Raw genomic sequence first — 20249 nt, 5'->3', positions numbered from 1 at the left:
ACCATCGTGAGGTACTACGCTCCTGGGGCATCCGTCACAGCTCACCAAGAGGAGTTGCGCCAGCTTACGGCAGTCAGTTGCTCACTGTTTGACCTTTGCAATGAAGCCTGAGCCTACAGCATTCAAGCCAGCCAAGGAAGGAAGGTACGAGAGCGAAAATAGCTTTCCTGCCCTCACCAAGAACACACACCTTGAGCAAATAAAGTGCCAGACTTACAAGGCCCTATCGCCACCGGAGCATCACTTTTAGTGACGCCCCGGTGGCACTATGCACTGCGCGGTATTTACAAGATGGCGTTCAGCCACTTTTTGTGGCTTAACACCACCTTGTAAATACGGCCCCTTAGCACGCAGCGCGTTCCCTGGAAGGGGCGTGCAATGGGTGTTGTTGGGAGTGTGCCACAGCAACACCATAGCATTTTGATGCTGCTCCAGATTTAGGAGTTGGCGTAAATCTGCGTCAGCACCAAAATCCAACGCCATCCCAGGGGTGTCGTTAGAGTGGCGCACTGAGGAGAAATGTTTTCATTTCTCCTTGTTTTTGCTCTTTCTATGTGTGATGCATTCTGCAGCACACATAGAAGTAAGAGCAAATCACCATTGAAGATTTTTTTTTTGGGCAGGAAGGTGTCCCTTCCTGCACAAAAACAATTTCCCCCTCAACGCAGTCATCCTTGTACCATGGTGCAAGAACGGCTGCGTTGGCGCTCAGCAGCTAATTTAGAGCTGGCGCAGGGGGAAGCACAGGGGTGCGCTGTATTCTACTAAATACGGCGCTTCCCTGCATTTTGAAAATGACTGCGCGTGGGGCTTGCAAATTTGGCACAGCGTCGCGCTTAGTCATTTTCTTGTAAATCTGGGCCAAAATGTCTAAAGGATAGAGGCTTTTTATGTCATGTTCGATGAAGACCATGCAAATGACTCTAGTCGTACTGCAGAAGAGAGCACCATGTGCAGTTTCTTGCTTTGGGATGTAGTCTCCCACTCTCTGTCACCAACCCTCCGAGCAGGGTCGGAGCCTTGCATTTCTGTGCCCAGGCTCGTTGGTCTAGGGGTATGATTCTCGCTTAGGGTGTGAGAGGTCCCAGGTTCAAATCCCGGACGAGCCCATTTTAGCGGAAAACAATCAAATCCTGCTCAAAATACACAACCCCTCAACATTTCTCATTCCACTCGAAGCATTGTTGCGCAAAACATATTTTTTGCCTCAGGCGAAAAATGGATTACAATGCCTTGGCTTCCTTCCTGCTTGCTCTCAGTGCGCCCTGTGTGATGATTTCACAGGCTCTCCTTCCTGGCATTTAGGCATCAGATATTTGTCTGTCTCTGCCCGCAGCTGTGGGATTTTTCAGGACGTCTGAGTGTATGCATGCTGGCTGACACCGCTGCAATTTTCACACTTACCCCTCGCATTCCGAGCAACTGCTGATAAAGTATAGAGGAAATCGTGCAAACATATGAGGGGAACTGTGCTCCTTCAGTCAAACCAGCAAGCTTGTTTCTGTAGTGTAGTGGTTATCACGTTCGCCTCACACGCGAAAAGTCCCCGGTTCGAGACCGGGCAGAAACACTTGGCAACAGCAGCTTTTGTGTTTGCTCCCTAAAACCTCAGTCTCTCTCAATGCACACTTAGACAGAAATGACCTTTAAAAACTTGTGACCTGTGTAAAACGTGCTTTACTATTGCAGGACGCTAAAAAGTTATCTGCATCCCTCGGTGGTCGTGCATGTGCATTGTTTCTTGTTCTGTTTTTTTTTTTTTCTTGGCCATGTTATATTGTGGGGCCTTTAAAGCTGTGACTTTGATAGGAACATTGCAAGCGGCAAAATCAACAAGTGCAGACTGAAGAGTCCGACCTGCACACTGTTTTGCCTGTCAGGATGGCCGAGTGGTCTAAGGCGCCAGACTCAAGAGAGCTTGATCTTCAGTGAAGCTGAGCCTTCTGGTCTCTTCATGGAGGCGTGGGTTCAAATCCCACTTCTAACAGGTGTATTTTCTTCCCTTAAATCTTGCTCTGCTTGCAGAGCCAGCTCCTCACACCACTATCTTTGGAAGCTGCTGTGGCATGTGAGGAGAAATCCACCAACCCATCGGCTGGGCCCTCAATCAAAATAAATTCTGTGTATTACTGGAAGGGGCGTCTCAGGCACACCTTCTGTTAGAGCTGCACTTTATGACAGTAACTACCATGCTGGTTTCTACTTAAGCAGTTGATTCTATCGTTTGAAGTGAGGCTCTCCTGCCACCTTTTGGGCAAAGAAGACACTGCCCCTGCAACAACACAGGCAGACAAGCTCAAACTAGGTTTCTTGGTTAGGTGGGCGGAGCATATTGGCAATGGTGCCTCCTCGTGACTTGCAATTTACATGAAGAAGACAGAGAGGCAGCTGGGAGTAGGCAGTACCCATGAACCCCTGAACACTGTCTTGCGACTAGCACACAATTCTGAAATGAGGCGGGGGAAAGGAGGTGATTTCCCCATCAAGGGCCATTCCGGGAAATCAGCCACCCTGCGTCTCCCAGGTGAGTGTTTCAGGCCTATGAGCCACTAATATAAATCTCGCCTGATCGAGCGCTGATTGAGCAAGTGTGCTTGAATCCAAGAGGCATGCTCCTCTGGCTCAAGAGCTAGCAGGCCCTTCAGTGCTTCTGGTTGGGAAGTCTAAGGTGCAAGGGTCCATGACTTGCAGCGGGTTACAACTACCAGAAAGGGTCTGCTTTTCACATCAGTGCCCTAGTTCAGCTCACTGGCACAGGGCATTTTGACTACCTCTTGCCTTGCTAGAGACAAACAAAAAATCCTTGACAGAAAACATCAATTGCTATGGCACGCTTAGAGAGAGAGAGCCTCCAAATGGCCCTGCTTTTCGGAAAGACGCTTCAGAAGATGTTTCAAATGACTATGCAGCGGCAGTCTAGTTGGTATAGGGGTATGATTCTCTCTTCGGGTGTGAGAGGACCTCGGTTCAAATCCCAGACAAACCCCTACCTTTATAGGTTCAGTCTGTGTTTTAAACAGGAGTATTTCTGCTTTTCACTCTTGTAAGATGTCATGTTGCAATGCAATACATGCTTTATACTGGCGTCGAGACGGTTCAGCATCATGAAGGTATGCGAGATTTCTTTGCAACTGCTTTTCTGTGCTGGAGCAGCAGTGCTCGTAGGAACATTAAATGCACAGTGCTTCTCCATGGTAGTTTCGGGTCCAGTTCTGAAATCACCTCTTGGAATGAAAGTGATCCCAGTTCCTTTCTTCCAAGGGAAGAGATCGTGTTCCGGAAGGCTCAGCTTTGAGCGTCATGAACATTGGCCCTCATCCTTGCATCCCAGTCCAATGCATAGCCACATAAAGCAGGCAGGTGTGTCTGTTTCCATAGTGTGGTGGTTCCAGTACAATGCATAGCCACATGAAGCAAGCCGCCAAGTGTGTCTGTTTGTCTAGTGTAGTGGTTATCATGCGCACCTCACATGCGAAAGGTCCTTGGTTCGAGTCGCTTGGCTCTTTCACAGTATTTGCATTTCCTGCCTCACCTGACAGGCAAGCTGAGATAAAAGAGCCTGTGTCTATCCCTCACCATCGTGAGGTACTACGCTCCTGGGGCATCTGTCACAGCTCACCAAGAGGAGTTGCGCCAGCTTACGGCAGTCAGTTGCTCACTGTTTGACCTTTGCAATGAAGCCTGAGCCTACAGCATTCAAGCCAGCCAAGGAAGGAAGGTACGAGAGCGAAAATAGCTTTCCTGCCCTCACCAAGAACACACACCTTGAGAAAATAAAGTGCCAGACTTACAAGGCCCTATCGCCACCGGAGCATCACTTTTAGTGACGCCCCGGTGGCACTATGCACTGCGCGGTATTTACAAGATGGCGTTCAGCCACTTTTTGTGGCTTAACACCACCTTGTAAATACGGCCCCTTAGCACGCAGCGCGTTCCCTGGAAGGGGCGTGCAATGGGTGTTGTTGGGAGTGTGCCACAGCAACACCATAGCATTTTGATGCTGCTCCAGATTTAGGAGTTGGCGTAAATATGCGTCAGCACCAAAATCCAACGCCATCCCAGGGGTGTCGTTAGAGTGGCGCACTGAGGAGAAATGTTTTTATTTCTCCTTGTTTTTGCTCTTTCTATGTGTGATGCATTCTGCAGCACACATAGAAGTAAGAGCAAATCACCATTGAAGATTTTTTTTTTGGGCAGGAAGGTGTCCCTTCCTGCACAAAAACAATTTCCCCCTCAACGCAGTCATCCTTGTACCATGGTGCAAGAACGGCTGCGTTGGCGCTCAGCAGCTAATTTAGAGCTGGCGCAGGGGGAAGCACAGGGGTGCGCTGTATTCTACTAAATACGGCGCTTCCCTGCATTTTGAAAATGACGGCGCGTGGGGCTTGCAAATTTGGCACAGCGTCGCGCTTAGTCATTTTTTTTGTAAATCTGGGCCAAAATGTCTAAAGGATAGAGCCTTTTTATGTCATGTTCGATGAAGACCATGCAAATGACTCTAGTCGTACTGCAGAAGAGAGCACCATGTGCAGTTTCTTGCTTTGGGATGTAGTCTCCCACTCTCTGTCACCAACCCTCCGAGCAGGGTCGGAGCCGTTGCATTTCTGTGCCCAGGCTCGTTGGTCTAGGGGTATGATTCTCGCTTAGGGTGCGAGAGGTCCCAGGTTCAAATCCCGGACGAGCCCATTTTAGCGGAAAACAATCAAATCCTGCTCAAAATACACAACCCCTCAACATTTCTCATTCCACTCGAAGCATTGTTGCGCAAAACATATTTTTTGCCTCAGGCGAAAAATGGATTACAATGCCTTGGCTTCCTTCCTGCTTGCTCTCAGTGCGCCCTGTGTGATGATTTCACAGGCTCTCCTTCCTGGCATTTAGGCATCAGATATTTGTCTGTCTCTGCCCGCAGCTGTGGGATTTTTCAAGACGTCTGAGTGTATGCATGCTGGCTGACACCGCTGCAATTTTCACACTTACCCCTCGCATTCCAAGCAACTGCTGATAAAGTATAGAGGAAATCGTGCAAACATATGAGGGGAACTGTGCTCCTTCAGTCAAACCAGCAAGCTTGTTTCTGTAGTGTAGTGGTTATCACGTTCGCCTCACACGCGAAAGGTCCCCGGTTCGAGACCAGGCAGAAACACTTGGCAGCAGCAGCTTTTGTGTTTGCTCCCTAAAACCTCAGTCTCTCTCAATGCACACTTAGACAGAAATGACCTTTAAAAACTTGTGACCTGTGTAAAACGTGCTTTACTATTGCAGGACGCTAAAAAGTTATCTGCATCCCTCGGTGGTCGTGCATGTGCATTGTTTCTTGTTCTGTTTTTTTTTTTTTTTCTTGGCCATGTTATATTGTGGGGCCTTTAAAGCTGTGACTTTGATAGGAACATTGCAAGCGGCAAAATCAACAAGTGCAGACTGAAGAGTCCGACCTGCACACTGTTTTGGCTGTCAGGATGGCCGAGTGGTCTAAGGCGCCAGACTCAAGCGAGCTTGATCTTCAGTGAAGCTGAGCCTTCTGGTCTCTTCATGGAGGCGTGGGTTCAAATCCCACTTCTGACAGGTGTATTTTCTTCCCTTAAATCTTGCTCTGCTTGCAGAGCCAGCTCCTCACACCACTATCTTTGGAAGCTGCTGTGGCATGTGAGGAGAAATCCACCAACCCATCGGCTGGGCCCTCAATCAAAATTCTGTGTATTACTGGAAGGGGCGTCTCAGGCACACCTTCTGTTAGAGCTGCACTTTATGACAGTAACTACCATGCTGGTTCCTACTTAGGCAGTTGATTCTATCGTTTGAAGTGAGGCTCTCCTGCCACCTTTTGGGCAAAGAAGACACTGCCCCTGCAACAACACAGGCAGACAAGCTCAAACTAGGTTTCTTGGTTAGGTGGGCGGAGCATATTGGCAATGGTGCCTCCTCGTGACTTGCAATTTACATGAAGAAGACAGAGAGGCAGCTGGGAGTAGGCAGTACCCATGAACCCCTGAACACTGTCTTGCGACTAGCACACAATTCTGAAATGAGGCGGGGGAAAGGAGGTGATTTCCCCATCAAGGGCCATTCCGGGAAATCAGCCACCCTGCGTCTCCCAGGTGAGTGTTTCAGGCCTATGAGCCACTAATATAAATCTCGCCTGATCGAGCGATGATCGAGCAAGTGTGCTTGAATCCAAGAGGCATGCTCCTCTGGCTCAAGAGCTAGCAGGCCCTTCAGTGCTTCTGGTTGGGAAGTCTAAGGTGCAAGGGTCCATGACTTGCAGCGGGTTACAACTACCAGAAAGGGTCTGCTTTTCACATCAGTGCCCTAGTTCAGCTCACTGGCACAGGGCATTTTGACTACCTCTTGCCTTGCTAGAGACAAACAAAAAATCCTTGACAGAAAACATCAATTGCTATGGCACGCTTAGAGAGAGAGAGCCTCCAAATGGCCCTGCTTTTCGGAAAGACGCTTCAGAAGATGTTTCAAATGACTATGCAGCGGCAGTCTAGGTGGTATAGGGGTATGATTCTCGCTTCGGGTGTGAGAGGACCTCGGTTCAAATCCCAGACAAACCCCTACCTTTATAGGTTCAGTCTGTGTTTTAAACAGGAGTATTTATGCTTTTCACTCTTGTAAGATGTCATGTTGCAATGCAATACATGCTTTATACTGGCGTCGAGACGGTTCAGCATCATGAAGGTATGCGAGATTTCTTTGCAACTGCTTTTCTGTGCTGGAGCAGCAGTGCTCGTAGGAACATTAAATGCACAGTGCTTCTCCATGGTAATTTCGGGTCCAGTTCTGAAATCACCTCTTGGAATGAAAGTGATCCCAGTTCCTTTCTTCCAAGGGAAGAGATCGTGTTCCGGAAGGCTCAGCTTTGAGCGTCATGAACATTGGCCCTCATCCTTGCATCCCAGTCCAATGCATAGCCACATAAAGCAAGCAGGTGTGTCTGTTTCCATAGTGTGGTGGTTCCAGTACAATGCATAGCCACATGAAGCAAGCCGGCAAGTGTGTCTGTTTGTCTAGTGTAGTGGTTATCATGCGCACCTCACATGCGAAAGGTCCCTGGTTCGAGTCGCTGGGCTTTTTCACAGTATTTGCATTTCCTGCCTCACCTGACAGGCAAGCTGAGATAAAAGAGACTGTGTCTATCCCTCACCATCGTGAGGTACTACGCTCCTGGGGCATCTGTCACAGCTCACCAAGAGGAGTTGCGCCAGCTTACGGCAGTCAGTTGCTCACTGTTTGACCTTTGCAATGAAGCCTGAGCCTACAGCATTCAAGCCAGCCAAGGAAGGAAGGTACGAGAGCGAAAATAGCTTTCCTGCCCTCACCAAGAACACACACCTTGAGCAAATAAAGTGCCAGACTTACAAGGTCCTATCGCCACCGGAGCATCACTTTTAGTGACGCCCCCGTGGCACTATGCACTGCGCGGTATTTACAAGATGGCGTTCAGCCACTTTTTGTGGCTTAACACCACCTTGTAAATACGGCCCCTTAGCACGCAGCGCATTCCCTGGAAGGGGCGTGCAATGGGTGTTGTTGGGAGTGTGCCACAGCAACACCATAGCATTTTGATGCTGCTCCAGATTTAGGAGTTGGCGTAAATCTGCGTCAGCACCAAAATCCAACGCCATCCCAGGGGTGTCGTTAGAGTGGCGCACTGAGGAGAAATGTTTTCATTTCTCCTTGTTTTTGCTCTTTCTATGTGTGATGCATTCTGCAGCACACATAGAAGTAAGAGCAAATCACCATTGAAGATTTTTTTTTTGGGCAGGAAGGTGTCCCTTCCTGCACAAAAACAATTTCCCCCTCAACGCAGTCATCCTTGTACCATGGTGCAAGAACGGCTGCGTTGGCGCTCAGCAGCTAATTTAGAGCTGGCGCAGGGGGAAGCACAGGGGTGCGCTGTATTCTACTAAATACGGCGCTTCCCTGCATTTTGAAAATGACGGCGCGTGGGGCTTGCAAATTTGGCACAGCGTCGCGCTTAGTCATTTTCTTGTAAATCTGGGCCAAAATGTCTAAAGGATAAAGGCTTTTTATGTCATGTTCGATGAAGACCATGCAAATGACTCTAGTCGTACTGCAGAAGAGAGCACCATGTGCAGTTTCTTGCTTTGGGATGTAGTCTCCCACTCTCTGTCACCAACCCTCCGAGCAGGGTCGGAGCCGTTGCATTTCTGTGCCCAGGCTCGTTGGTCTAGGGGTATGTTTCTCGCTTAGGGTGCGAGAGGTCCCAGGTTCAAATCCCGGACGAGCCCATTTTAGCGGAAAACAATCAAATCCTGCTCAAAATACACAACCCCTCAACATTTCTCATTCCACTCGAAGCATTGTTGCGCAAAACATATTTTTTGCCTCAGGCGAAAAATGGATTACAATGCCTTGGCTTCCTTCCTGCTTGCTCTCAGTGCGCCCTGTGTGATGATTTCACAGGCTCTCCTTCCTGGCATTTAGGCATCAGATATTTGTCTGTCTCTGCCCGCAGCTGTGGGATTTTTCAGGACGTCTGAGTGTATGCATGCTGGCTGACACCGCTGCAATTTTCACACTTACCCCTCGCATTCCGAGCAACTGCTGATAAAGTATAGAGGAAATCGTGCACACATATGAGGGGAACTGTGCTCCTTCAGTCAAACCAGCAAGCTTGTTTCTGTAGTGTAGTGGTTATCACGTTCGCCTCACACGCGAAAGGTCCCCGGTTCGAGACCGGGCAGAAACACTTGGCAGCAGCAGCTTTTGTGTTTGCTCCCTAAAACCTCAGTCTCTCTCAATGCACACTTAGACAGAAATGACCTTTAAAAACTTGTGACCTGTGTAAAACGTGCTTTACTATTGCAGGACGCTAAAAAGTTATCTGCATCCCTCGGTGGTCGTGCATGTGCATTGTTTCTTGTTCTGTTTTTTTTTTTTTTTCTTGGCCATGTTATATTGTGGGGCCTTTAAAGCTGTGACTTTGATAGGAACATTGCAAGCGGCAAAATCAACAAGTGCAGACTGAAGAGTCCGACCTGCACACTGTTTTGGCTGTCAGGATGGCCGAGTGGTCTAAGGCGCCAGACTCAAGAGAGCTTGATCTTCAGTGAAGCTGAGCCTTCTGGTCTCTTTATGGAGGCGTGGGTTCAAATCCCACTTCTGACAGGTGTATTTTCTTCCCTTAAATCTTGCTCTGCTTGCAGAGCCAGCTCCTCACACCACTATCTTTGGAAGCTGCTGTGGCATGTGAGGAGAAATCCACCAACCCATCGGCTGGGCCCTCAATCAAAATTCTGTGTATTACTGGAAGGGGCGTCTCAGGCACACCTTCTGTTAGAGCTGCACTTTATGACAGTAACTACCATGCTGGTTTCTACTTAAGCAGTTGATTCTATCGTTTGAAGTGAGGCTCTCCTGCCACCTTTTGGGCAAAGAAGACACTGCCCCTGCAACAACACAGGCAGACAAGCTCAAACTAGGTTTCTTTGTTAGGTGGGCGGAGCATATTGGCAATGGTGCCTCCTCATGACTTGCAATTTACATGAAGAAGACAGAGAGGCAGCTGGGAGTAGGCAGTACCCATGAACCCCTGAACACTGTCTTGCGACTAGCACACAATTCTGAAATGAGGCGGGGGAAAGGAGGTGATTTCCCCATCAAGGGCCATTCCGGGAAATCAGCCACCCTGCGTCTCCCAGGTGAGTGTTTCAGGCCTATGAGCCACTAATATAAATCTCGCCTGATCGAGCGCTGATTGAGCGCTGATCGAGCAAGTGTGCTTGAATCCAAGAGGCATGCTCCTCTGGCTCAAGAGCTAGCAGGCCCTTCAGTGCTTCTGGTTGGGAAGTCTAAGGTGCAAGGGTCCATGACTTGCAGCGGGTTACAACTACCAGAAAGGGTCTGCTTTTCACATCAGTGCCCTAGTTCAGCTCACTGGCACAGGGCATTTTGACTACCTCTTGCCTTGCTAGAGACAAACAAAAAATCCTTGACAGAAAACATCAATTGCTATGGCACGCTTAGAGAGAGAGAGCCTCCAAATGGCCCTGCTTTTCGGAAAGACGCTTCAGAAGATGTTTCAAATGACTATGCAGCGGCAGTCTAGTTGGTATAGGGGTATGATTCTCGCTTCGGGTGTGAGAGGACCTTGGTTCAAATCCCAGACAAACCCCTACCTTTATAGGTTCAGTCTGTGTTTTAAACAGGAGTATTTATGCTTTTCACTCTTGTAAGATGTCATGTTGCAATGCAATACATGCTTTATACTGGCGTCGAGACGGTTCAGCATCATGAAGGTATGCGAGATTTCTTTGCAACTGCTTTTCTGTGCTGGAGCAGCAGTGCTCGTAGGAACATTAAATGCACAGTGCTTCTCCATGGTAATTTCGGGTCCAGTTCTGAAATCACCTCTTGGAATGAAAGTGATCCCAGTTCCTTTCTTCCAAGGGAAGAGATCGTGTTCCGGAAGGCTCAGCTTTGAGCGTCATGAACATTGGCCCTCATCCTTGCATCCCAGTCCAATGCATAGCCACATAAAGCAAGCAGGTGTGTCTGTTTCGATAGTGTGGTGGTTCCAGTACAATGCATAGCCACATGAAGCAAGCCGGCAAGTGTGTCTGTTTGTCTAGTGTAGTGTTTATCATGCGCACCTCACATGCGAAAGGTCCCTGGTTCGAGTCGCTGGGCTTTTTCACAGTATTTGCATTTCCTGCCTCACCTGACAGGCAAGCTGAGATAAAAGAGACTGTGTCTATCCCTCACCATCGTGAGGTACTACGCTCCTGGGGCATCTGTCACAGCTCACCAAGAGGAGTTGCGACAGCTTACGGCAGTCAGTTGCTCACTGTTTGACCTTTGCAATGAAGCCTGAGCCTACAGCATTCAAGCCAGCCAAGGAAGGAAGGTACGAGAGCGAAAATAGCTTTCCTGCCCTCACCAAGAACACACACCTTGAGCAAATAAAGTGCCAGACTTACAAGGCCCTATCGCCACCGGAGCATCACTTTTAGTGACGCCCCGGTGGCACTATGCACTGCGCGGTATTTACAAGATGGCGATCAGCCACTTTTTGTGGCTTAACACCACCTTGTAAATACGGCCCCTTAGCACGCAGCGCGTTCCCTGGAAGGGGCGTGCAATGGGTGTTGTTGGGAGTGTGCCACAGCAACACCATAGCATTTTGATGCTGCTCCAGATTTAGGAGTTGGCGTAAATCTGCGTCAGCACCAAAATCCAACGCCATCCCAGGGGTGTCGTTAGAGTGGCGCACTGAGGAGAAATGTTTTCATTTCTCCTTGTTTTTGCTCTTTCTATGTGTGATGCATTCTGCAGCACACATAGAAGTAAGAGCAAATCACCATTGAAGATTTTTTTTTTGGGCAGGAAGGTGTCCCTTCCTGCACAAAAACAATTTCCCCCTCAACGCAGTCATCCTTGTACCATGGTGCAAGAACGGCTGCGTTGGCGCTCAGCAGCTAATTTAGAGCTGGCGCAGGGGGAAGCACAGGGGTGCGCTGTATTCTACTAAATACGGCGCTTCCCTGCATTTTGAAAATGACTGCGCGTGGGGCTTGCAAATTTGGCACAGCGTCGCGCTTAGTCATTTTCTTGTAAATCTGGGCCAAAATGTCTAAAGGATAGAGGCTTTTTATGTCATGTTCGATGAAGACCATGCAAATGACTCTAGTCGTACTGCAGAAGAGAGCACCATGTGCAGTTTCTTGCTTTGGGATGTAGTCTCCCACTCTCTGTCACCAACCCTCCGAGCAGGGTCGGAGCCGTTGCATTTCTGTGCCCAGGCTCGTTGGTCTAGGGGTATGATTCTCGCTTAGGGTGCGAGAGGTCCCAGGTTCAAATCCCGGACGAGCCCATTTTAGCGGAAAACAATCAAATCCTGCTCAAAATACACAACCCCTCAACATTTCTCATTCCACTCGAAGCATTGTTGCGCAAAACATATTTTTTGCCTCAGGCGAAAAATGGATTACAATGCCTTGGCTTCCTTCCTGCTTGCTCTCAGTGCGCCCTGTGTGATGATTTCACAGGCTCTCCTTCCTGGCATTTAGGCATCAGATATTTGTCTGTCTCTGCCCGCAGCTGTGGGATTTTTCAGGACGTCTGAGTGTATGCATGCTGGCTGACACCGCTGCAATTTTCACACTTACCCCTCGAATTCCAAGCAACTGCTGATAAAGTATAGAGGAAATCGTGCAAACATATGAGGGGAACTGTGCTCCTTCAGTCAAACCAGCAAGCTTGTTTCTGTAGTGTAGTGGTTATCACGTTCGCCTCACACGCGAAAGGTCCCCGGTTCGAGACCGGGCAGAAACACTTGGCAGCAGCAGCTTTTGTGTTTGCTCCCTAAAACCTCAGTCTCTCTCAATGCACACTTAGACAGAAATGACCTTTAAAAACTTGTGACCTGTGTAAAACGTGCTTTACTATTGCAGGACGCTAAAAAGTTATCTGCATCCCTCGGTGGTCGTGCATGTGCATTGTTTCTTGTTCTGTTTTTTTTTTTTTTTCTTGGCCATGTTATATTGTGGGGCCTTTAAAGCTGTGACTTTGATAGGAACATTGCAAGCAGCAAAATCAACAAGTGCAGACTGAAGAGTCCGACCTGCACACTGTTTTGGCTGTCAGGATGGCCGAGTGGTCTAAGGCGCCAGACTCAAGAGAGCTTGATCTTCAGTGAAGCTGAGCCTTCTGGTCTCTTCATGGAGGCGTGGGTTCAAATCCCACTTCTGACAGGTGTATTTTCTTCCCTTAAATCTTGCTCTGCTTGCAGAGCCAGCTCCTCACACCACTATCTTTGGAAGCTGCTGTGGCATGTGAGGAGAAATCCACCAACCCATCGGCTGGGCCCTCAATCAAAATTCTGTGTATTACTGGAAGGGGCGTCTCAGGCACACCTTCTGTTAGAGCTGCACTTTATGACAGTAACTACCATGCTGGTTTCTACTTAAGCAGTTGATTCTATCGTTTGAAGTGAGGCTCTCCTGCCACCTTTTGGGCAAAGAAGACACTGCCCCTGCAACAACACAGGCAGACAAGCTCAAACTAGGTTTCTTGGTTAGGTGGGCGGAGCATATTGGCAATGGTGCCTCCTCGTGACTTGCAATTTACATGAAGAAGACAGAGAGGCAGCTGGGAGTAGGCAGTACCCATGAACCCCTGAACACTGTCTTGCGACTAGCACACAATTCTGAAATGAGGCGGGGGAAAGGAGGTGATTTCCCCATCAAGGGCCATTCCGGGAAATCAGCCACCCTGCGTCTCCCAGGTGAGTGTTTCAGGCCTATGAGCCACTAATATAAATCTCGCCTGATCGAGCGCTGATCGAGCAAGTGTGCTTGAATCCAAGAGGCATGCTCCTCTGGCTCAAGAGCTAGCAGGCCCTTCAGTGCTTCTGGTTGGGAAGTCTAAGGTGCAAGGGTCCATGACTTGCAGCGGGTTACAACTACCAGAAAGGGTCTGCTTTTCACATCAGTGCCCTAGTTCAGCTCACTGGCACAGGGCATTTTGACTACCTCTTGCCTTGCTAGAGACAAACAAAAAATCCTTGACAGAAAACATCAATTGCTATGGCACGCTTAGAGAGAGAGAGCCTCCAAATGGCCCTGCTTTTCGGAAAGACGCTTCAGAAGATGTTTCAAATGACTATGCAGCGGCAGTCTAGTTGGTATAGGGGTATGATTCTCGCTTCGGGTGTGAGAGGACCTTGGTTCAAATCCCAGACAAACCCCTACCTTTATAGGTTCAGTCTGTGTTTTAAACAGGAGTATTTATGCTTTTCACTCTTGTAAGATGTCATGTTGCAATGCAATACATGCTTTATACTGGCGTCGAGACGGTTCAGCATCATGAAGGTATGCGAGATTTCTTTGCAACTGCTTTTCTGTGCTGGAGCAGCAGTGCTCGTAGGAACATTAAATGCACAGTGCTTCTCCATGGTAATTTCGGGTCCAGTTCTGAAATCACCTCTTGGAATGAAAGTGATCCCAGTTCCTTTCTTCCAAGGGAAGAGATCGTGTTCCGGAAGGCTCAGCTTTGAGCGTCATGAACATTGGCCCTCATCCTTGCATCCCAGTCCAATGCATAGCCACATAAAGCAAGCAGGTGTGTCTGTTTCCATAGTGTGGTGGTTCCAGTACAATGCATAGCCACATGAAGCAAGCCGGCAAGTGTGTCTGTTTGTCTAGTGTAGTGGTTATCATGCGCACCTCACATGCGAAAGGTCCCTGGTTCGAGTCGCTGGGCTTTTTCACAGTATTTGCATTTCCTGCCTCACCTGACAGGCAAGCTGAGATAAAAGAGACTGTGTCTATCCCTCACCATCGTGAGGTACTACGCTCCTGGGGCATCTGTCACAGCTCACCAAGAGGAGTTGCGCCAGCTTACGGCAGTCAGTTGCTCACTGTTTGACCTTTGCAATGAAGCCTGAGCCTACAGCATTCAAGCCAGCCAAGGAAGGAAGGTACGAGAGCGAAAATAGCTTTCCTGCCCTCACCAAGAACACACACCTTGAGCAAATAAAGTGCCAGACTTACAAGGCCCTATCGCCACCGGAGCATCACTTTTAGTGACGCCCCGGTGGCACTATGCACTGCGCGGTATTTACAAGATGGTGTTCAGCCACTTTTTGTGGCTTAACACCACCTTGTAAATACGGCCCCTTAGCACGCAGCGCGTTCCCTGGAAGGGGCGTGCAATGGGTGTTGTTGGGAGTGTGCCACAGCAACACCATAGCATTTTGATGCTGCTCCAGATTTAGGAGTTGGCGTAAATCTGCGTCAGCACCAAAATCCAACGCCATCCCAGGGGTGTCGTTAGAGTGGCGCACTGAGGAGAAATGTTTTCATTTCTCCTTGTTTTTGCTCTTTCTATGTGTGATGCATTCTGCAGCACACATAGAAGTAAGAGCAAATCACCATTGAAGATTTTTTTTTTGGGCAGGAAGGTGTCCCTTCCTGCACAAAAACAATTTCCCCCTCAACGCAGTCATCCTTGTACCATGGTGCAAGAACGGCTGCGTTGGCGCTCAGCAGCTAATTTAGAGCTGGCGCAGGGGGAAGCACAGGGGTGCGCTGTATTCTACTAAATACGGCGCTTCCCTGCATTTTGAAAATGACTGCGCGTGGGGCTTGCAAATTTGGCACAGCGTCGCGCTTAGTCATTTTCTTGTAAATCTGGGCCAAAATGTCTAAAGGATAGAGGCTTTTTATGTCATGTTCGATGAAGACCATGCAAATGACTCTAGTCGTACTGCAGAAGAGAGCACCATGTGCAGTTTCTTGCTTTGGGATGTAGTCTCCCACTCTCTGTCACCAACCCTCCGAGCAGGGTCGGAGCCGTTACATTTCTGTGCCCAGGCTCGTTGGTCTAGGGGTATGATTCTTACTTAGGGTGCGAGAGGTCCCAGGTTCAAATCCCGGACGAGCCCATTTTAGCGGAAAACAATCAAATCCTGCTCAAAATACACAACCCCTCAACATTTCTCATTCCACTCGAAGCATTGTTGCGCAAAACATATTTTTTGCCTCAGGCGAAAAATGGATTACAATGCCTTGGCTTCCTTCCTGCTTGCTCTCAGTGCGCCCTGTGTGATGATTTCACAGGCTCTCCTTCCTGGCATTTAGGCATCAGATATTTGTCTGTCTCTGCCCGCAGCTGTGGGATTTTTCAGGACGTCTGAGTGTATGCATGCTGGCTGACACCGCTGCAATTTTTACACTTACCCCTCGCATTCCGAGCAACTGCTGATAAAGTATAGAGGAAATCGTGCAAACATATGAGGGGAACTGTGCTCCTTCAGTCAAACCAGCAAGCTTGTTTTTGTAGTGTAGTGGTTATCACGTTCGCCTCACACGCGAAAGGTCCCCGGTTCGAGACCGGGCAGAAACACTTGGCAGCAGCAGCTTTTGTGTTTGCTCCCTAAAACCTCAGTCTCTCTCAATGCACACTTAGACAGAAATGACCTTTAAAAACTTGTGACCTGTGTAAAACGTGCTTTACTATTGCAGGACGCTAAAAAGTTATCTGCATCCCTCGGTGGTCGTGCATGTGCATTGTTTCTTGTTCTGTTTTTTTTTTTTTTTCTTGGCCATGTTATATTGTGGGGCCTTTAAAGCTGTGACTTTGATAGGAACATTGCAAGCGGCAAAATCAACAAGTGCAGACTGAAGAGTCCGACCTGCACACTGTTTTGGCTGTCAGGATGGCCGAGTGGTCTAAGGCGCCAGACTCAAGAGAGCTTGATCTTCAGTGAAGCTGAACCTTCTGGTCTCTTCATGGAGGCGTGGGTTCAAATCCCACTTCTGACAGGTGTATTTTCTTCCCTTAAATCTTGCTCTGCTTGCAGAGCCAGCTCCTCACACCACTATCTTTGGAAGCTGCTGTGGCATGTGAGGAGAAATCCACCAACCCATCGGCTGGGCCCTCAATCAAAATTCTGTGTATTACTGGAAGGGGCGTCTCAGGCACACCTTCTGTTAGAGCTGCACTTTATGACAGTAACTACCATGCTGGTTTCTACTTAAGCAGTTGATTCTATTGTTTGAAGTGAGGCTCTCCTGCCACCTTTTGGGCAAAGAAGACACTGCCCCTGCAACAACACAGGCAGACAAGCTCAAACTAGGTTTCTTGGTTAGGTGGGCGGAGCATATTGGCAATGGTGCCTCCTCGTGACTTGCAATTTACATGAAGAAGACAGAGAGGCAGCTGGGAGTAGGCAGTACCCATGAACCCCTGAACACTGTCTTGCGACTAGCACACAATTCTGAAATGAGGCGGGGGAAAGGAGGTGATTTCCCCATCAAGGGCCATTCCGGGAAATCAGCCACCCTGCGTCTCCCAGGTGAGTGTTTCAGGCCTATGAGCCACTAATATAAATCTCGCCTGATCGAGCGCTGATCAAGCAAGTGTGCTTGAATCCAAGAGGCATGCTTCTCTGGCTCAAGAGCTAGCAGGCCCTTCAGTGCTTCTGGTTGGGAAGTCTAAGGTGCAAGGGTCCATGACTTGCAGCGGGTTACAACTACCAGAAAGGGTCTGCTTTTCACATCAGTGCCCTAGTTCAGCTCACTGGCACAGGGCATTTTGACTACCTCTTGCCTTGCTAGAGACAAACAAAAAATCCTTGACAGAAAACATCAATTGCTATGGCACGCTTAGAGAGAGAGAGCCTCCAAATGCCCCTGCTTTTCGGAAAGACGCTTCAGAAGATGTTTCAAATGACTATGCAGCGGCAGTCTAGTTGGTATAGGGGTATGATTCTCTCTTCGGGTGTGAGAGGACCTCGGTTCAAATCCCAGACAAACCCCTACCTTTATAGGTTCAGTCTGTGTTTTAAACAGGAATATTTCTGCTTTTCACTCTTGTAAGATGTCATGTTGCAATGCAATACATGCTTTCTACTGGCGTCGAGACGGTTCAGCATCATGAAGGTATGCGAGATTTCTTTGCAACTGCTTTTCTGTGCTGGAGCAGCAGTGCTCGTAGGAACATTAAATGCACAGTGCTTCTCCATGGTAATTTCGGGTCCAGTTCTGAAATCACCTCTTGGAATGAAAGTGATCCCAGTTCCTTTCTTCCAAGGGAAGAGATCGTGTTCCGGAAGGCTCAGCTTTGAGCGTCATAAACATTGGCCCTCATCCTTGCATCCCAGTCCAATGCATAGCCACATAAAGCAAGCAGGTGTGTCTGTTTCCATAGTGTGGTGGTTCCAGTACAATGCATAGCCACATGAAGCAAGCCGTCAAGTGTGTCTGTTTGTCTAGTGTAGTGGTTATCATGCGCACCTCACATGCGAAAGGTCCCTGGTTCGAGTCGCTGGGCTTTTTCACAGTATTTGCATTTCCTGCCTCACCTGACAGGCAAGCTGAGATAAAAGAGACTGTGTCTATCCCTCACCATCGTGAGGTACTACGCTCCTGGGGCATCTGTCACAGCTCACCAAGAGGAGTTGCGCCAGCTTACGGCAGTCAGTTGCTCACTGTTTGACCTTTGCAATGAAGCCTGAGCCTACAGCATTCAAGCCAGCCAAGGAAGGAAGGTAAGAGAGCGAAAATAGCTTTCCTGCCCTCACCAAGAACACACACCTTGAGCAAATAAAGTGCCAGACTTACAAGGTCCTATCGCCACCGGAGCATCACTTTTAGTGACGCCCCCATGGCACTATGCACTGCGCGGTATTTACAAGATGGCGTTCAGCCACTTTTTGTGGCTTAACACCACCTTGTAAATACGGCCCCTTAGCACGCAGCGCGTTCCCTGGAAGGGGCGTGCAATGGGTGTTGTTGGGAGTGTGCCACAGCAACACCATAGCATTTTGATGCTGCTCCAGATTTAGGAGTTGGCGTAAATCTGCGTCAGCACCAAAATCCAACGCCATCCCAGGGGTGTCGTTAGAGTGGCGCACTGAGGAGAAATGTTTTCATTTCTCCTTGTTTTTGCTCTTTCTATGTGTGATGCATTCTGCAGCACACATAGAAGTAAGAGCAAATCACCATTGAAGATTTTTTTTTTGGGCAGGAAGGTGTCCCTTCCTGCACAAAAACAATTTCCCCCTCAACGCAGTCATCCTTGTACCATGGTGCAAGAACGGCTGCGTTGGCGCTCAGCAGCTAATTTAGAGCTGGCGCAGGGGGAAGCACAGGGGTGCGCTGTATTCTACTAAATACGGCGCTTCCCTGCATTTTGAAAATGACGGCGCGTGGGGCTTGCAAATTTGGCACAGCGTCGCGCTTAGTCATTTTCTTGTAAATCTGGGCCAAAATGTCTAAAGGATAGAGGCTTTTTATGTCATGTTCGATGAAGACCATGCAAATGACTCTAGTCGTACTGCAGAAGAGAGCACCATGTGCAGTTTCTTGCTTTGGGATGTAGTCTCCCACTCTCTGTCACCAACCCTCCGAGCAGGGTCGGAGCCGTTGCATTTCTGTGCCCAGGCTCGTTGGTCTAGGGGTATGATTCTCGCTTAGGGTGCGAGAGGTCCCAGGTTCAAATCCCGGACGAGCCCATTTTAGCGGAAAACAATCAAATCCTGCTCAAAATACACAACCCCTCAACATTTCTCATTCCACTCGAAGCATTGTTGCGCAAAACATATTTTTTGCCTCAGGCGAAAAATGGATTACAATGCCTTGGCTTCCTTCCTGCTTGCTCTCAGTGCGCCCTGTGTGATGATTTCACAGGCTCTCCTTCCTGGCATTTAGGCATCAGATATTTGTCTGTCTCTGCCCGCAGCTGTGGGATTTTTCAGGACGTCTGAGTGTATGCATGCTGGCTGACACCGCTGCAATTTTCACACTTACCCCTCGCATTCCGAGCAACTGCTGATAAAGTATAGAGGAAATCGTGCAAACATATGAGGGGAACTGTGCTTCCTTCAGTCAAACCAGCAAGCCTGTTTCTGTAGTGTAGTGGTTATCACGTTTGCCTCACACGCGAAAGGTCCCCGGTTCGAGACCGGGCAGAAACACTTGGCAGCAGCAGCTTTTGTGTTTGCTCCCTAAAACCTCAGTCTCTCTCAATGCACACTTAGACAGAAATGACCTTTAAAAACTTGTGACCTGTGTAAAACGTGCTTTACTATTGCAGGACGCTAAAAAGTTATCTGCATCCCTCGGTGGTCGTGCATGTGCATTGTTTCTTGTTCTGTTTTTTTTTTTTTTCTTGGCCATGTTATATTGTGGGGCCTTTAAAGCTGTGACTTTGATAGGAACATTGCAAGCGGCAAAATCAACAAGTGCAGACTGAAGAGTCCGACCTGCACACTGTTTTGGCTGTCAGGATGGCCGAGTGGTCTAAGGCGCCAGACTCAAGAGAGCTTGATCTTCAGTGAAGCTGAGCCTTCTGGTCTCTTCATGGAGGCGTGGGTTCAAATCCCACTTCTGACAGGTGTATTTTCTTCCCTTAAATCTTGCTCTGCTTGCAGAGCCAGCTCCTCACACCACTATCTTTGGAAGCTGCTGTGGCATGTGAGGAGAAATCCACCAACCCATCGGCTGGGCCCTCAATCAAAATTCTGTGTATTACTGGAAGGGGCGTCTCAGGCACACCTTCTGTTAGAGCTGCACTTTATGACAGTAACTACCATGCTGGTTTCTACTTAAGCAGTTGATTCTATCGTTTGAAGTGAGGCTCTCCTGCCACCTTTTGGGCAAAGAAGACACTGCCCCTGCAACAACACAGGCAGACAAGCTCAAACTAGGTTTCTTGGTTAGGTGGGCGGAGCATATTGGCAATGGTGCCTCCTCGTGACTTGCAATTTACATGAA

The 20249-nt window shown here is 48.7% G+C and overlaps 14 non-coding genes across 14 annotated transcripts; all 14 read left to right on the top strand.

Annotated features, from left to right (window-relative positions):
- The first annotated feature begins 1497 nt into the window (after window positions 1-1497).
- Window positions 1498-1570, top strand: TRNAV-CAC (transfer RNA valine (anticodon CAC)). The gene has a single exon. It is a non-coding gene; the product is annotated as a tRNA-Val (tRNA).
- A 3043-nt stretch (window positions 1571-4613) lies between these two features.
- On the top strand, window positions 4614-4685 carry TRNAP-AGG (transfer RNA proline (anticodon AGG)). The gene has a single exon. It is a non-coding gene; the product is annotated as a tRNA-Pro (tRNA).
- Window positions 4686-5073: 388 nt separating this feature from the next.
- Window positions 5074-5146, top strand: TRNAV-CAC (transfer RNA valine (anticodon CAC)). The gene has a single exon. It is a non-coding gene; the product is annotated as a tRNA-Val (tRNA).
- Window positions 5147-5453: 307 nt separating this feature from the next.
- TRNAL-CAA (transfer RNA leucine (anticodon CAA)) lies at window positions 5454-5565 on the top strand. Its single transcript has 2 exons — window positions 5454-5491; window positions 5520-5565. It is a non-coding gene; the product is annotated as a tRNA-Leu (tRNA).
- A 3081-nt stretch (window positions 5566-8646) lies between these two features.
- Window positions 8647-8719, top strand: TRNAV-CAC (transfer RNA valine (anticodon CAC)). The gene has a single exon. It is a non-coding gene; the product is annotated as a tRNA-Val (tRNA).
- A 307-nt stretch (window positions 8720-9026) lies between these two features.
- Window positions 9027-9138, top strand: TRNAL-CAA (transfer RNA leucine (anticodon CAA)). The gene is made up of 2 exons: window positions 9027-9064; window positions 9093-9138. It is a non-coding gene; the product is annotated as a tRNA-Leu (tRNA).
- A 2632-nt stretch (window positions 9139-11770) lies between these two features.
- On the top strand, window positions 11771-11842 carry TRNAP-AGG (transfer RNA proline (anticodon AGG)). Its single transcript has one exon. It is a non-coding gene; the product is annotated as a tRNA-Pro (tRNA).
- Window positions 11843-12230: 388 nt separating this feature from the next.
- Window positions 12231-12303, top strand: TRNAV-CAC (transfer RNA valine (anticodon CAC)). Its single transcript has one exon. It is a non-coding gene; the product is annotated as a tRNA-Val (tRNA).
- Window positions 12304-12610: 307 nt separating this feature from the next.
- TRNAL-CAA (transfer RNA leucine (anticodon CAA)) lies at window positions 12611-12722 on the top strand. Its single transcript has 2 exons — window positions 12611-12648; window positions 12677-12722. It is a non-coding gene; the product is annotated as a tRNA-Leu (tRNA).
- A 3081-nt stretch (window positions 12723-15803) lies between these two features.
- On the top strand, window positions 15804-15876 carry TRNAV-CAC (transfer RNA valine (anticodon CAC)). Its single transcript has one exon. It is a non-coding gene; the product is annotated as a tRNA-Val (tRNA).
- A 307-nt stretch (window positions 15877-16183) lies between these two features.
- On the top strand, window positions 16184-16295 carry TRNAL-CAA (transfer RNA leucine (anticodon CAA)). The gene is made up of 2 exons: window positions 16184-16221; window positions 16250-16295. It is a non-coding gene; the product is annotated as a tRNA-Leu (tRNA).
- A 2621-nt stretch (window positions 16296-18916) lies between these two features.
- Window positions 18917-18988, top strand: TRNAP-AGG (transfer RNA proline (anticodon AGG)). Its single transcript has one exon. It is a non-coding gene; the product is annotated as a tRNA-Pro (tRNA).
- A 389-nt stretch (window positions 18989-19377) lies between these two features.
- On the top strand, window positions 19378-19450 carry TRNAV-CAC (transfer RNA valine (anticodon CAC)). Its single transcript has one exon. It is a non-coding gene; the product is annotated as a tRNA-Val (tRNA).
- A 306-nt stretch (window positions 19451-19756) lies between these two features.
- Window positions 19757-19868, top strand: TRNAL-CAA (transfer RNA leucine (anticodon CAA)). Its single transcript has 2 exons — window positions 19757-19794; window positions 19823-19868. It is a non-coding gene; the product is annotated as a tRNA-Leu (tRNA).
- Window positions 19869-20249: the final 381 nt, after the last annotated feature.

The sequence above is a fragment of the Pleurodeles waltl genome, chromosome 10, assembly GCF_031143425.1.
Source record: "Pleurodeles waltl isolate 20211129_DDA chromosome 10, aPleWal1.hap1.20221129, whole genome shotgun sequence".
NCBI lineage: Eukaryota > Metazoa > Chordata > Amphibia > Caudata > Salamandridae > Pleurodeles > Pleurodeles waltl.
This window is presented reverse-complemented; position numbering and strand designations above follow the sequence as displayed.